General features: G+C 41.3%; 1 protein-coding gene across 6 annotated transcripts in view; it reads left to right on the top strand.

The window, feature by feature from the left end:
- The first annotated feature begins 3,738 nt into the window (after window positions 1–3,738).
- CHD9 (chromodomain helicase DNA binding protein 9) overlaps window positions 3,739–16,624 on the top strand; it is a 1,905,864-nt gene continuing 1,892,978 nt past the window's right edge. For all 6 annotated transcript variants that reach the window (XM_085637757.1, XM_085637759.1, XM_085637761.1 and 3 more), the window contains exon 1: window positions 3,739–4,085. The gene's annotated coding sequence lies outside the window, so the exon portion shown is untranslated. The remainder of the gene's footprint in view (window positions 4,086–16,624) is intronic.

The following is a 16,624-nucleotide window of genomic DNA, read 5'->3' on the forward strand; positions in this document are numbered from 1 at the left end:
AGCCGTACCATCAAATGCGGGGAGGGCAAAGGGTGGGTTGACTACCTTAATCTCAGCTAGTATACCGGGTCAACAGACCCAAATAGATACAGGTTCACGGAACAGTTTGGCTGTACAAATCTCCCTGTTAGAGGGAGGTGTTTTTTTAATCGTAAATTTTTACAATTCCTTTGACAGAGTCACCACAACTGATCATCTCTTAGCTTTAACACGCTTCTTGGCGGCTTACAAGGACGCTAACCAAAATGACTGTTTTATTATAATTTTGGGTGATTTTAATATCCACGGCTGTTCAGACAACTGTTTGTCTTTTGATCCTCTAGGTCCGTCTGCACAAGGAGATGCTCATTTTGAGCATTCTGCTCAGGGAGACTGTCTTGAGTCAATCTTAGCAGATTATGGTCTTATACTCCCTTCTTTGACGTCTGAGGAAATTCCTACTTTTAAAGGGAATGGCAAACATTCTGTCATTGATTACATTTTTATTAGCTTTGCACTTGGTGATATGATTCACGGTTATAAGGCGATTTGGTCACATTTCAGTGACCATAACCCTGTGGTCCTTAGCATTTCGGACACTTTTATCACCCCTACTAAAACTTTGGGAAGGACGGACAAATCTAATATCCGCCCCTCTGATCAGAATCGCAGGATTAGATGGAACAAAATAATTCCGGAGGACTTTCATTCTAATCTAAGAAGGAAGGTGGGTCCTGAGATAAATACTTGTTTGGATTTGGAGGCCGGTAATAAGGAAGTTTTAGAGGCCTACTCGGCAATCTGTTCCCAAATCTCAGCGGACCTTAGTTGCCCTGCTAAGGGTAATGATAATATCGATTTAGGTTGGTTTGATAGAAATTGCTCTTTGGCTAACAGAAGGCTGAAGGCCGCCCTAAGCTGTAAACCTATCAATAGGCCAATTATTGCCACGCTTAGGAAAGAATATGATAAAGCCTTGAAAACTAGAAAGCAAAAGATTAGAGAGGATGCATGGGTTGAACTAGCTTCCGTGGATGTTCTTAGAAATAGTGCACAGTTTTGGTCTGTGGTGAATAAACCTTATTTTCGCGACGCTTGTAACGGCCAATTAGATTGTGGCATAGGGGAAGACTTGTGGTGTACCCATTTTAAGTCAGTCGTAAGAAACGGGGTGTCGACCTCGTCGTCCCCTACTGCAAACCAATATACTTTTCCGGTTACTAAGACCGAGGTAGTCGAGGCCATTGAAAAGATGACAAGTAATAAGGCCCCGGGCCCGGATGGTGTTCCGGTTGACCTTTATAAATCTGACCTTGAGACTTGGTCTTTGGTTTTAATGAATGTTTTTAATAGGGTTTGTGTCTCAGGCATCCCGGGCACCTGGTCCGAATCCGTGATTATACCCATTTTTAAAAAAGGTAGCAGAGGGGACCCCAGTTGTTACCGCCCTATCTCCCTTATTGATTCTGCAGTTAAAGTCCTAGGGCGTGTAGTTTTGGGGAAACTATCAGCGTAGTTGGAGGTTAACGAGACCCTTTCATGTTTACAATATGGGTTCAGAGCTGGTCGGGGTACTATAGACCAAAGTCTGAACCTATATTTATTAATAGGTAAATACACTATTGCCAAAAAAGGGAAGTTATATCTTGCCTTTATGGACCTGTCCTCGGCATTCGACTGAGTGAACCGGTCGAAGCTGTGGGATTTGCTCCTTAAGTGCGGCATTGACGAAAACATTGTATTTTTCCTGGCTGATTAACATAGGGATCTCTCCGCCACCGTTAGATACGATCGCCTGGGTAATTGCACTGGTAGGATTGGAATTTCGAATGGTGTTAGACAGGGCTGTATTTTAGCCCCCCTGCTTTTTACCTTATACATCAATGATTTAGGTGCTGTTTTAACTAGGTCGTGCAAGGATATTCCAAGAGTCGGCAAGTTTTCTATTCCGGCATTATTATATGCCGATGATGCCGCCTTGTTAGCACGTACACCTGTGGGTTTGCAACGTTTGTTGGACTCATTTGCAAATTTTATGAAAGCACTCGATCTTAGTGTGAATTTTTCTAAATCACATGTCATGATTATGGGTTGTAAAGCAAAAAAAGTTAAGACCTTGTATTGCGAAGGGCATGTTTTATCCCGCGTTAGCAGATTTCCCTACTTGGGGGTTATCTTTGATGATAAGTTCAATTGGTCTCCGCAATTGGCAGCTAAGCGCAATGTATTTGTTAGGTCCACTTTAGCTGTCTTGGACTATGCTCGCAAATTGGGGGTGAAGCCCATACAGGCCATTTTGAACATATATGTTGCTAAATGCCTTTCTATAGCAATGTATGGGGCTGATTTATGGGGAATTAAAGATGTTAAAATTCTTCAAATAGTTGAAGATAAATTTTTAAAATCCATCTTATGTCTACCTCAGTCAACCCCTGCTTTTATTGTTCATCAGGAATGCGGGATAGATTATTTAGTGGACCGTATTGCTCTTGCTCCATTGTTAAAATGGATTACAATTTGGTTAAACCCAGATTTGGAATTAAATCATGTGATTTTAAAGGATTGTTTATCTCTTGAGTATGGCAGCTCCATTCCTTGGATAAATTATATTAAGAACTTATCCAGAGAATTAGGTCGTCCAGAATTATTCGATCTACCTGGCAACTTAACTAAGGGGGACCTAAAATGGGTGAAAGCTGAATATAAACAGCGGACAATTTTAGAAAGGGAAGAAAAGGAGCTACTTAAACCTTCAGTCAGGGCTCACCAGTTGATAATTACTTCCAACAGTATTGAACCCTACTTGGTCACTGTCAACAATATGAACCATCGTTTTTTATTGACCAAGTTTAGACTGAATAAATTCCATCTTTTGCTCACCGATTCCCCAGGGTGGTCAAGGGAGAGGGACTTGGGAATCTGTTCTTGTGACGGATTTTCCCTCAAAGACACGGTGCACTTTGTCTTCTTCTGTAAACACCTGTCCCCTATTCGCAAAAAATGTATTATCCCCCTTATTAAGGACAAAGGATTTAGGCAGGTTAAACCTGCCCTTTTATATTTACAATTGCTGGGTTCTACGTGGGAGATTTTTAATATTGCCAATTTTTTAGCAATCTCAATGAGATTAAGGAAGAAAATTTCTTGGACATAATAATTAATTGGGTAACCCATGGATTGATACCAAGTGTCTTGTACGCCTTTTTAACTCAATTGTAGTGTTCATTGTGAATGTTATTTATATTGTATGTTTCTCATATTTATATGCTTTTATGGTTTTTGTTATGAACCGAATAAAGTAATTTTGACTGGCTGACTGACTGAGTTTATGACATGTTAACAAAATTGTGGTGCTGGGCCATTTGAATTTGTGACTAGAAATAGGGTAAAGTCAGATGGTTAACATAGATTTTAATATAAACGAGCTAGCTGATGCCATTGAAATCCATGGAGACTTTTGGTTTGCTCAGAGGCAGCACACGAATACCAAAACACTACTGAATTCGTAACGAAGGAAAGTTGACCGGTACAAGTATATGTGCTTTTGGGAGTCCTACGCGTAATTGTCAGTACCTAACACAACTATACTGCTATATGGTTAGCGCTCCCTGCAGGCGGCGCAACTATCTCAGGTGAACTTTAGCTGCGCTCTTTCTCACGAGAGCCAGCAGGTCCTGGCGTCCTGACAGCACTTCGCAGTAACCGCTCTTCTTATTGGCTGCGGGCAAAGGGCGTCCATGTTGGCTGCTCCCCTTCCTCGCCACCCCTGTATCTTTGTGTGTGTCGGGGTATCACCTCCGGTGTTGTTGGGAAAAGAGACTGGATACGGAGATGAAGCGCTGAAAAGAGAGCACCCCACGCCACTAGCTGCACTGTGCAGCTTCATTCGGCGTGCACGCACGCAGCACGGGAACAGCTGCGCACTTCCCAAAGCAGCCAAAGGGGCGCGGCGGCCAATAGGAGGCCGCGATTCAGTCATGCAAATGAGGCGGGCATCGCTCGAGCGGCTGGTGCTGGCAGGCCGAGCTCCTGGGAAGAGCCCCATCTCGGGGCGGCACTGCTGAACCTGGGTTCGAAGGGTACCCGGGCCTGTTGCAGGGTTCCTGGTGAGTCAGTTTAAGGGGCTGGCGGTAAGGGTAGGAGCACATCCGCTTACACGCAGCAGTTGTTCAACTGGTGTTACGGGGGGAGGGGAAGTGAGGTGTCAACGCCTCCCCCGTGGAGGGCACGGCGGGGCTGGCTAGGGAGCAGGGGGTTGGGCACTCTGCTGTTGGTGTGGTTCAGAGATGACCCGAGCTCCAGGTGTGCAGAGTTCACAGGATAGAGAATAGTGTGTGCTAGTTGGTCATATGGGAGGTCGTGGAATCTGCTGCTTGACGGGAGTGCTACCTGTTATTGGGACCACATGCGATCTACGACTTGTGTCAAATTTTTCCGTAGAGGGTCTACGGTTAGGTGGCGGGTAGTTCTTGTATAGCTGCAGTTTGACCAAGGGCGCCCCCCTATGGTCCTTGGGCTGTTGATGGGGGAGCCATGGGTCCGTTAGGTGATGATAATGGAAACAGTGGGACCTGCTTGCTGGTGAAGAGGGAGCCAACGGAATTTGCTTCCTGTTATTGGTTGGGGATGTCTCATGTGGGATATAAGGTCTGCTCTTGTTGATGGGAACTCCATGGCTCTTACTGCTTTGTATTTGTGTATGTAATATAGCGTGATACTATATAACTTGGACTTGAAATAGGGTCTCTGGCTATGAAAATTGATCTGTTCGGTCTGTCTTACCCCCGTGCTTACTCCCAGGAGTCTAGCATGCATAGCTGACTCTCAAGAGTCATGGTGATGGGGAATTACCTGGCTGTCTGGCTCGGGGTTATGGAGAAGCTAATCCTGGGGTTTAGAGGGAATGGATCTGAATAGTGCCTGGCTTACAATGACAGAATCGCGAGGGAGACGGAATGATTGATCTAATGCGAATTTAGCTCAAAGTGATAGTGGTCTGCTGCATCTTACGTTGGCTGGGGCAGGGTGTTGTATGCTATTGCCAGCCGTATGGAGATGAAACTCTCTTGTGAATATGCCTTATGGCTGGTTTGAGGCCTGGTTGCTAATGATTGCCGCAGAAGCCTGACACGGTGACACAAGGCGGCTATGTTTTCAAGCCTAGTTATCATTTATTAAACAAAGGCCTCCTTGGGAGGTGTGCTAACAATAGAATCGGTAGCACTGAAAATCCAGAAATTGAAAGATTTGCTAAAGTAAAGTCCAGAATTTTAACTTTGCGGTGAGGCAGGAGCCACATTCTCACGCGTGGGTTGCTAGAGATTCTACCCTCCCTAGCTAAAGAGGTTGGCAAACCGTCCAATTAATGTGGAGAGCTGACCCATGGATCAGGAATGGCAGGAGAAGAAAAGCACAAGCCGAGCCATAAAAATATTTGATATGCAAATTAATTGTCTATCGTTGAGTATCAATATGCTAAATACTTCAACATTGGTCAAGTATTTTTCTCTTAACATTTGAAAATGTTTCAGTTTAGTACATCCGTTAAAAGTGATAATTTCTAAATAGGAACTTTAAAATATACATGAATCACATAGCCAAAAGAGAGATTACTAGAAACTGGAAATCCCAGGAGGGACAAGTGGTGGAGCGGTGGAAGAAGGAATATACTAAACGGTCGACATACGAGTGAGGAGTAAGAGTGGGTGAAGCAAGACGAGGCAGGGGATCCCTAGAAATAGCCAGACCTTGAGAAGCATTGGTGACACTACTGAAGCACACCCACCTAATGAAGAGGGCGAACAAGTGCAGGGCGAGACCTTGGGTGATGGTTTTGTGCCCCTTCCGTACGGCCAACATTGTTGTAAATGGAACAAAATTATTTTCCGTTAAACCATATTCAGGAAAGTTTTTTATTTTTTTAATAAAAAGGGCACACCCTGAACTGATTGGCTTGAAAGTGCTTTCATTTGTGACCTACAAGAAAAGCAAGACAAAGTGAAGTAATGTGATTTGACTAAGATCACATAATTGTTTAAGTGGCGAAGCAGGTCTGGAATCTAGGTTTCCCAGTTGCACATTTTGTAGTTTAGGTACTTGATTGACATTTTCTTCTTTGTCCCACTTACCACCAAAAGACAATGCTTTTTATTCAGTTTATTAGGAGATAATTAAGAATCTTTGTTAAATAAAGAGATTGGTTATATGTTAAATCAAAGGTGCTCAACCTGTATCCATGACTGCCAGGTTCCTGCTAGCTGTTCAGGAAAGCCACCGACTACGTAAATGTGATCCATTCATACCTATTGTATGGACTTTTATCTTGATTGGATATCCTGAAAATTGGGAATTGATCCAGCCTTCATGGGTCTGTTCTGGACACCCCTTGTTAAACCAGCCTGATAGGAACAGTTTTTCTCAAACAGAAAAAAGTTAAGGGTAGGCCGGATGCTCTTGATTGAACATCACTGGCTTCCTCTGACTTAAAGAACGATTTCAAGGGGTGCTCAACCCCTCAGTGAAGGTAATTAGACAGCCGAACAAAACAGAGATGTGGAGATCCCAAGGAATAGACTCTCCAGCTACTGCAAGACTTCAGTAAGTGATAAAGGAAGGTGGTGCGCAGAGCTGGATATTCTGCCTCATTCGGGCACCTTCCCTGCTTGCTCACTTAATATTATTATTATTATCATTATTATTAATCTTTATTCGATTATGCATCATAATCATAAAAGGTAGGAACATAAGCATAAAAACACAGTAAAACACTAAAAACCTTATTAAGCACAATACAGTACAATTGCTCACCTATAAATACCTATATAATTTTTAACTCTTTAGGGCACCAGCACTAACCCTGGCATGGACTGGATTGGGGAAGGGGTAACTAGGTTCAGATGGCTGTGGGATTTCCCTGACATGACACTGACAAGTAATTAATACCAGAAGAGTACAAACATTAAGGCATGTGTGAGTTGAATTGAAAAACGTACATTTTATCCAGCAAGATTTGTTAAATTTTCAAGCAGCTCAGATTTAAATTATTTATTTTTTACATGAAATGAATAACGGCGCAGACTCCCAACTAGGATTCTGTGGTGCCTTAAAGTTCAGTTTGGCACCAACAGCGAAGACACATTTACGACATTTCAAGTTGTAGGCATTTTTCTTTCAGGTCACTGCTCAAAAAATGTTTTGCAGAAAGAGATCAGATGACTTCTGAATGGAGATGGTCAAAATAGGCTGTTTCTTGGGGTGTCCCTCCTCTGGTAACATAGAGCTATTTCTTTGAATGAAGCGGTCGGGTGTAAGTTTGCAGTTTCTGTGACCTGTCCGGTACTAGAACCTCGGACTTTAATTAGAGAGGCTCACAGGCAGAGGGCACTGCTCCTAGCCATTAGTGTAGTAGTGATTTCAACCCAGAGGACTGGTTAGCTCCAGAAACGTCTCACTGTTTCGAAATTTGCCTCAACATAGCGAGTGTGTGAGAAGAATTTATAAGCCATGGTGATGTAAGAGCTCACAATTGTCTGCACATGGGTATGATTTCTATTGTTGGAACACAGGAACAGGAGGGCGATATGGTAGTTGTATACTTGATAAATGGGGATAACAAGGTTTTCAGCTAATGGCTATGGAGATATTGGGGTGGGGGAGTTTCGAGGGTAACTTCTTGGTCTTAGTATTATTGGGTGACTTCAGTTTAGAGTAAGGGGGATTGGTGTATCTCATGGGGGCAGGTGTCATGCACCCAGCAGTTCTCCATGGGAGTTGGTGGGTCCTGGAAATTGATTATGGTAGTTTGTCACTTCGTGATGAGTCAAACTGTGGAGTGTGGCACATGTTGAAAAATAATAGCGGGGCATGCGTTAGTGGTGGATTTCAGGTTGTTGCCTCATTGTTATGCAAGTGATGGACTGCTACATGGTTGTGGGGGTTTATTGCAAGCTAGAAATGAAAGTCATAGGGTCTAGCATATGTTGGTAGTGATATGAGATACCCTGTCTAGTGCACTTAATGAACATATTTTGTTATGATTCATGTTGATGATCAATCCTATTTTCTATAATGCCCTACTCCATGTCCTCAGAGATGCCACACTGGCATCACATACCGGCATCCTACATGCCATATCAGATCTCATTGACGGCATGAAGAAATATGATCACATCACCCACGTCCTCCTGGAACTCGTTTGCCCCCCCCCCCCCCATCCTCTTGCCGACCTGCACCATCTTCAAAACCAGCTGTATCATTTACAAAGCCATCACAAGGAGTATCCCCGTTTGCCTTACAAACAAGCTCACCATCTCCTGTGGTTCTGGGCACACCAGCAGTCGGGATGCATCATACTGCAGACTACAAAGTGCATGGACCCATGATCTGTAACAGACCCGTATCCATCAGGACTACCCAAACACAGCTCCAGTTTAGGGAATAGTTGAAGACTTGCCTCTTTAAAGAGCATGACATAACAATGCACAAACCATCCACAACCCATATTCCTCTCCTGTTACCTGTTGTCTTTATGCCCATGTATAGTGTTCTGCAATACAATATACACATACACATATACATAATTGCATATATACATTAGTATGTGGCTAAAGTTGATTGCTTATTTTATTGGGGTATATGACGATGGGAGAGTTCAAGAGTCTAGTTTATGCTGATGGCAAGCCAGGGCGTATACATGGTGAATCTGAATCTGGTTATTGACGATGGTCAGTGTCCAGCATGCTGGCTGTTGGGTATTAAGGATCATATGAGGTCTAGTGCAAGGTGGTGGTGGGTTTCATAGAACCTGGCAAACCGTGTCGGTGCTGTCATGGATATTTGATGCATGGTGGTTAACTTATAGGGATTTGGTGCCTTTGGACGGGAGAGATGTTGATCTTAACCCCTTCGCTGCTAGGCCCCCCCGTGCTAAGCCTTTTTTTGGCTATTTGGGGTAGTGTGCGCTTAGGCCCCTGTAACTTTTTGACCACATGAGGTATCCACGCCAAATTTGCGTCCTTTTCTTCCAACATCATGGGGATTCTAAAGGTACCCAGGGTTTGTGGATTCCCCTGGAGGGGTCCCAGAAATTGGCCAAAATACAGCAAAATTTTGTTTTTTTGGGGGGAAAACGGGCTGCAAATGAAAGTGTCTGGGTTTTTCCCTGCAAATGGTATCAAAAAAGGGTTTGTGGGGCTGAAATCCCAATTTCCCCAGCTTTTAGGGAATGACAGACTTTTGTCAGAAAACCAACATTTTTTACAGTTTTGGCATTTTTCTGGGACATAGCCTATTTTTGCTATTTTTTGTGCTTTCAACCTCCTTCCAGTTAATGGGTGTTAAAGTAATAATGGATCCTGTAAAGCTATACATATTAGAAAAGTAGACAACATTCTGAATTCAGCAAGGGGTCATTTGTGTAGATCCATCAAGGTTTCTTTATAGAAACTAACAGTTAAATAAAGGACAAATTGAAAAATAGTTGAAAAAACAGCCTTTTGTGTCAACGTTTTCACCTGTAACTTCTTCTAATTATGACAGCTCTTTGAATGCAATATACCGTTACATCCGCTGGACCTTCCTGGTTGTGGGGATATATAGGACTTGTAGGTTCACCAAGAACCCGACGAACCCAGAGTTAAAAACTGAGCAGCAATTTGCAATGGTTTTTTATTATGTTCCGGGTATATAGCAATTATTGTGGGGAAATGTATACATGGAAAAATCGGTATGAAAGACACCTGTGTATTTCTGAAATGGGAACAAATTATAGAGTTTAGAAACATTACATATTTGCACATTTTCAAAATTGGGAATACTCATACTAGCATGACAATTATCGGTCATTTTTCAAAATGACTTCTTTTTTACACAATGTATTTCATTTGGAAGGCAGAAATGCATCAAAAATCAATAGGTAATAACAGTTCTGAATTACCCTAAGTCTCCTGATAAAAATGGTACCTCACTTGTGTGGGTAGGCATAGTGCCCACGACAGGAAATGGCTCAAAACCCAACGTGAACCCAGCACTTTTTCACAATGAAAATGTACCCTTTTTTTGCGAATTGTCTCGCTGTAGTTTTTGAACACTAGCTCTGCCGGCACCTAGGGAAACCTAGCAAACCTATACATTTTTGAAAACTAGACACCCAGGGGAATCCAGGATGGGGTGACTTGACTGCCTCCCACCAGGTTCTGTTACCCAGAATCCCTTGCAAACCTAAACAATTGTCAAAAAAGCACATTTTCCCCACATTTCTGTGGTGGAAAGTTCTGGAATCTGCGTGGATCCACAAATTTCCACCCACCCCGTGTTCCCCAAAGTCTTACGAGAAAAATGGTACCTCACTTGTGTGGGTCTGCCTTGTGCCCGCAACAGGAAACGGCGCAAAACACAACGTGGTCACGCCTCAATTTCGCAGTGAAAAATTACCCTTTTTTGGCAAAGTGCCTAGCCATAGTTTTTTAACCTTAGCCCTGCCGGCACCTAGGGAAACCTAGCAAACCTATACAGTTTTGAAAACTAGACACCCGGGGGCTTCCAGAGTGGTATGGCATGCGTGGATCCCCCAACGTTTCTTATATTTCCTGCGAAACATCTAAAGCTAGATCCCACTGGATTTGTTACATACCACTAACAAGATATTGCAATCACTATTTTGGGCATGCCTCCTATTATGTTGGAAACCCTTTGCAGACGTGTGTACAAATGTGAAATTGCCCTACTACATATCGGTGTTATTTTACTGTGGTGAGTGAATGAGCTTTCATCTCTACAAAGGAGAACTCCCTGATACTAGAATGATGATGGGGGACAAAGCATACCTGTATTTTCTAAAAGGGGTTATTGTGGAGACACATATTATTTGTGCTAATGAGGAACTTGCATACTCATAGGAAGCAGTCACTGGTATAATTGAATGGAAGGGCAAACAAACAGGAGAAACCGTGCTCTGGTTGGGCCATAGACTAAAGGAACTTGGTGCACTTGTGTGTTGGAAAATCCAAACGTAGTACATAATCAAGGATATATGCACAGAGTGGTTGGCAGGAGGATCTTAGGTCTTCGTGTGCCTAAAGCTCAGTGACTGAAATTTCCCCACCTGCACTGTAGTGTAGCTATGCCGAGTGCTTCAGGTGCAGATGGGGAAATGTCTGTCTTTCGGGAATAGCTTCTCCTCCACTGGTATAACATGCAGCACCACTGTACCCTATTAAAAATCCTACAGCCTGACATTGCTTTACTTGTTGACCTCTACTCAATCTTTTCTCAGTCAGCTGTTTATAGGGATTCACTTCTGATGAAAGCTAATAACTACATCCCGTTCTGGTCACTAAATTGTAGCTCAGACCTACGTCATGTACTTAGCTTGTCTCGGATACCAAATACAAACTGGCCTTGAAAAATGTTAAAATTAAGACAAGCCAGTGTTTAAGAAAGACCAAAGTTCTCCTTTTAATGGGCTACGCCAAAAATGTGGTGTATTATTTTTTTCTCACTTACCAAAGAGTTCAAAAATGTCTAAATCTTTAACAATTTGAAAACAGCAGATGGAGGCTCTTGTTTTAAGATATTGATATCAAATTTGTAGGTCTTAAATTTGGGCAATTTTATGTTATGCTTGTTACACAAAACTCGCAAAATACCGCCTTTGGCATGTGGTGTAATTGCGCGACGTTTTCTGGCAGCATGTTAGCACAGGAACAACTCAAATGACCAGAATGCAACCGGCTGTTGCTCGTGGCGCACATTGTTTTTTTTTTTTAGTGCTTTTTTTAAAGCTGTTTTAGCATTTCGCATCAGTTTGACAGAATTTTGTCTAATTACAAGAAAGGAAACTGTGAATTTCCCACACCCCTAGTGGGGTTTATCATTCACCATGCTGGTGCAGGGTTCTGACATAGGTGTTATCAAATGCTGCGGTCTGGTTGTGGTTGATGAGCAGGAAGGATTTCTGGAGACTGACATTACTAATACTATGTGCCCAAATATTCTGACTAAAGAAGGCCATTAGATACCTGAACGTGGTTTGTATTTGTTTTTGAAAATTTCGTTCTGTTTAGCATATTGAATGACCTTGACCGGCCTTCCTTTAAAAAAAAAAAAGCCACCTCACTGTTCAATATCCATCAAATGTTTAGGAGACAGTACTACAAATGATGGTCCTAACACCAGGATAGTGGCCACCTTGGTTATCAGTCAAGATGAATCCATTTAGTAAAGGTCTTCCTTGCGACATTTAAAGAAGTAATACTGTGCTAATGGTTTGCATCTTTCACCTGCCCTCTCTTTTTAAAATGGGGACTAATACCACCTTCTGGCATAATTTACAGAAATATTTCAGTTCCCATATTGACTTGATAACTACTGACAAATAAGACTTCCCCAGGGTGAAGAGTACGATATATTACCTTAAACTAAGCTAGCTGTCTTGCAGCTATCCATCTCTTAACCTTATTACAATACCCCATAACTTCCTCTATATGGATCTCTGGATGCAGTTTCTTAATTTGAGCACTATAATCATTCTTAACCTTGGAGAACAAACTTGCCACTTTATTAGGTAGACTGGAAACATAACAAGTATTAAGGTTTCAGACAACAAGAAGGAATGAGGGGTTCTTGAGTCGAAGCATAGGACTATTACTGCCAGCTAGATCGCACATCCTTCTATGATAATTGTCAATAAAGATACGGTTTTCAAAGTGTGAAGTCTTGTGTTAGTATGAATGGTGCTAAGGCATGGAAGACAGAGTTGGGCAGAGAAATGCCTGGTTCTAATGTTCTGTATTTTGGCTTCAACAATAAAATTATATAATTGATGGAGGAGTCAGCTACATAGCATACCGTAGTCTAAATACTAAGGCGGATTTGAATACGGCTGGTTTCCGTCTGAGGTGGCATGTTGGGAAAACAATGATGTACTGAATTGGGCTCAGAGTAATTGCCAGTGGCTAAGATAACTTGGAGCAATCCACCCATCCCTAGTTTTTGTTTTCCTCAGTGCAGTGCTCCAAGTGTGACTGGTATGGCCAGACATGGATCCCATGCTCACCGTGCCATAGGACTCAAGCTGCATACTGACAACGCCACAATAGGATTAAACTGGTCTTGGATTGCATGTATACTTGCTCAGAGGGAACTAGACCTGGCAGTTTGGAGTGGCCACTTCCTATTGGAGCAGGGCCATGACTGATTAGCATATAGCTGGTTCCTTTCTGAGTTGGCATGGTGGACAAAAAAAGGTGGACTGGATTGTGGCTTAGCGTAATTACTAGTGGCTGAGATTGGATGAATCTGCCTATCACTATTTTTGTTTTCCATAGTCTAAGAAAAACATATGTATCTGCGGCATGGAGATGTAACAGAATGATGATTTTCCAATAAGTTTGTACAGGGCGTCTAGCCTACATTGAGATTGTTAACCAACATACCAGAGGGAAGGCCCAAACTGTTAGTTGTGTGTGGAGTAAAACCTGTTTTTTGTAAAGAGCCATGAACCACCATAAATAGGTGTTTTAAATGAGATATTTCGAGAACTGAATTAAATAAGGTGTAAAAGATGGAAAAATGAAGTAACATTTTGGGCTGTGCGCAGCAAATACCATACTTAGTACTGATTATATTGATTTAGAAACAATTGTTTGGTTGCTAGAAAGAGTCATGGGTTTGTTCTGATGGTAGATGGTGATACTAAGCATATTGAAAAACAGCATTCTTTTGAAGAATGTTATTGCCATGAAGCTGCAAGTGCAAAGTCTCTATTTTTGCATGCTAGGAAGGCTGAATTAAATATTAGAGAATTGATGCTAAAAAGATATACTCGAGGCAGTTGATTTGTTGGTGTGTTATTCCTTGTTAAGTCGTTGTGCAAGTCAAGTTGTGAATAGAGTAGTGGCAGTATAAAACTGTATTGTATAGAGTGATGTAAAATTAGTTACAATTTACACAGTAAGAACAAGTTTACATAAATCATAAAATACGATAGTTGAAGTCATTTTAATTGGGAATAAAAAAAGATTATTAAATAGACCTTGTATGTAAAAAAGAAAGTGGTTAGTGCAGGTTTAAACTAATAAATTTTACCTGTTTGCAGCCAACTGAGTGTAGGTTGTTATATGCCACATTCATTAATGTTAGCAGCCAATGCATCTGTTGGATGGGGCCCTAAAAAGAAAAAAAAAGTCGTGGGTTACTTGTTTGACTGTCATGATATTGGCAGCCTTAAAAATAAGGATGGTGTTCTTCGCAATAGTCTAGCAGGTTGGAGCACTGACAGACAATGTGGTCAAATGTTTTCTCATTCACTTTGCATAGTCTACATACTGTTGGTCTTCAGATATGTTATTCCAGACACCCCCAAATCATAATGTTAGGACGTCTTAATCTCAGGTAGGTCGCCTTCATCTTTGAATCCGGATTAGAATCCAAATCTATGGTCTCCTTAGAGTGCATGCATTTTGAGGCAGTTTTTGTATGTTTGAGACTAAGCTAATTCGGTCTGTTAATCCACCTCACACATTTTACCTTTTAATAGCTAATGTTTGTTGGATTCTATTTATTTTACTAAATGTATCTTGAGGAGGAAGCTTATATTCACTAATTAGGTTGCTCCTGTTACTAATTGTTCCTGGAAATTAATGTTTTGTGTAAAAACCTCCTTCAGAATAGGTTTTGTAAAGATGTCCGCCTTTCTCATTCATGCAGTCACAGAACTATTTTGCGATAGCAGTGTTCTATTGTTATATTGTGAGATTACTGATGTAAAACCAAGAATAGCTGTATTGCTGATGATCCAAGTGAATTGTTTGCTGGACCTTCCATAGGTCATATTTTTGGGTTTTTCAAGATTCCCAGTTAAGCCATTGATGGTGTTGTATTCATGTTGGCTAATTAGCTGGTACTGAAGTCCCTGGGAATTACAGAAATATTAAGTCCTCTGCATATTCCAAGTTAGTGATGGTATGCGAGTCAGTTATGGGGCATACCTATCTTATATTTTTAAGCAATCAGAAACCTCTGTAGTGTAAATGGAGAATAGTAAGGGAGCCAAGATATAGTCTTGCTTTACATCGTTATTGGTAAAAAGTGTGGTGATTAAGCCTGTTACTTACGTTTTTGTCGCTTGCACCCAAGTGTCTTTGTGTATGGTAAGAGGAAATATAAGCGTGTGATCAATTCCCTATGGAAGCAATTTTTGCCAAAATACAATTTCTGTTGACTTGACTTTGTCTGTAGGATAGTTAATGAAGCACACATACAGTTTATAATCTTTCTTAGCTTGTTTTTTTAACAGTAAGCTCAAACGCATATCTGTAGAAGAGCATGCTGATCTGAATACTGTTTATCAGAATTTATTATTGTGTTTGTCAGCCCAGCTCTATTTTTTTTAATTTTATTTACTATATAGGAATTTGGCAAATAGTTTACCACCCAAGTCTAGTAGCGTGATTGTTTAAAAAAAATAAAATAAAATAAAAAAATAGGAATTTGGCAAATATTTTACCATCCGAGGCTGCACGTGTCACAATCCCATGTCCTAATCTATAGTACAACACCCATCTGCAAAAATATGCAACACTACCTGGAATGGGATATGCAAAGAAGGTAGCCAGGTTGACTATATGGCACTGAACTATTTTGAGTGATGGTGATTTGATTTCATAGCCTGATATTCTCTTTGTTTAGTGTTGTAGTGTTTCTGAATAATCGCAAATACTGCATGTTCAGCGTACAATATGAACTACACCTACAACAATGGGGGCACATTTCTTCACTGCAAAGGCTGCCATTGCTAGTTCCTGTTCGCAAGAGTAATGGCCTTTCATGGCAGAATCAAGTAGGCCACTAAAACATGCTATTAGCTTGTGGCCTAAAGGATACTTTTGGGGTGAGGATTGGCAATTACCGTTGCAAAAAGGAAAAAACCCTTTTTTTGTAATTGGTGTTCCTAACGCAGGTACATTATTTTTAACTAGCTAAAGGTTTGTTTAATCTCTTTAGTCCATGTTATCCTGTCTTTCTATGTTTTAGCCTGTTTGATAAATGCAAACCGTGGTTATATTAAAGTACTGTAATAAAAAAAAAAGTCTGACATAATTACATAAGTCTTCTGCATTCCTTTCACAGTATCAGGCTTTGTCTTCGGTCTGATGGATGATGCTCTGTTAATTGTTGGCCATATGTTGCCTTTGTCTGGCCATTACATTGATCATTCTTTTTAGACCTGCATTCTCTAATGAAATGACCTGGCGTTCTGCAATAGTATATTTGTCTGCTCTGAAATATATTTGATCTATTTCCCGCTAATTATCCTTGCCCTCCTCGTCTATTCATGTTTTATCTTTGGGCATGTGGCTCGCATTGTGGAATGCCTGCCAGAGGCACACCCAGTGATGTTGTGACTAACTTAGTAGCGGCAGTTGCAAATCCTTCCTCTGTTTTCTTGACCAACTTCTGCTGGACCAATTTAACCGCAGTTTTCTCTATTTTGTCTTTCTCACTCTTTTCCTGCCTCTTCTCACAAAAAAGTATTATAAGTGCCTTTATCTGAGTCCGTGGTTTGGTATCTAAAGCTACTAAGTTATTTAATTTGTCCTGTACCTCAGCAAGTAGTCCTTTCTTCGCTATTTTATAACTAGGACCT

Source organism: Triturus cristatus, chromosome 12 (assembly GCF_964204655.1).
Source record: "Triturus cristatus chromosome 12, aTriCri1.1, whole genome shotgun sequence".
In the NCBI taxonomy this organism is placed as follows: Eukaryota; Metazoa; Chordata; class Amphibia; order Caudata; family Salamandridae; genus Triturus; species Triturus cristatus.